Source organism: Halyomorpha halys, unplaced genomic scaffold (genome assembly GCF_000696795.3).
Source record: "Halyomorpha halys isolate HHAL.00 unplaced genomic scaffold, Hhal_1.1 Scaffold585.1, whole genome shotgun sequence".
NCBI classification, from domain to species: Eukaryota; Metazoa; Arthropoda; class Insecta; order Hemiptera; family Pentatomidae; genus Halyomorpha; species Halyomorpha halys.
Window position 1 is genome coordinate 111,641 of NW_027109935.1, and position 765 is coordinate 112,405.

At 32.3% G+C, this 765-nt stretch overlaps 1 protein-coding gene across 1 annotated transcript in view; it reads left to right on the forward strand.

Annotated features, from left to right (window-relative positions):
* Window positions 1–765, forward strand: part of GABA-B-R3 (gamma-aminobutyric acid type B receptor subunit 3) — a gene marked incomplete at its 5' end in the record, with an annotated part of 146,324 nt that overhangs the window by 98,200 nt on the left and 47,359 nt on the right.

The following is a 765-nucleotide window of genomic DNA, read 5'->3' on the forward strand; positions in this document are numbered from 1 at the left end:
CACCTTGAAGTTTAATTCTCATAAGATTGACTATAGCTTGAAGCCTTCACCCAGCCTATGTGATGCTCGTGTTTTAATTTGACGACCGAAGACGTCATAAACAAACATTTATTTTGAAAGCCATACCACCCTCTTCAATTATTCTCACCCACTGCTTAATATTACTTCTTTGAGGCATAAGAAGGAAGGTGTGTTGACTGAACTGGTGGAAGGGAAAAAAAATGTTTGACCTCCTCACCTCTAAATGAAATCTTTTATACAATAAGCCTAATCTGAAATCTAATTTTAAAATTGAACCGATTTTAACTTTTCCTCAATCCCTAAATATCATCACCTTCCACTTCAGTAAGTTGATTTGTAGGTTTCATTTTGTACAATATTATGTGAAATCGTTGATCAAAGTCTGTAATATCTTGTGATCTGAAGCTAAAAATTTCAAATAAACCGTATATGCTGATACCTCAAAGGTGTCCATAGGCTCAAAAATTTAAAAAAATATATATATCTCTTATAAATTCCTGAATATTTTCAAGAAAAGAACAATTTAGTAATTATATTAGAAACGGGAAGGTTTAAATGTAATAATAATAAACTAAAGTAAAATCGAGTTTGTGAGGTCATTGTCCAAGTGAAATTAATTTTAATTGAAAATTGTGTATATGTGTGTGTGTGTAAGTTACAGTCAGCTGGTACTTCGATGTCAGCTGACTGAGCAGATCAGCTGATCATGTGTATATATAAAGATGTGCTGAACCCAATAAAACC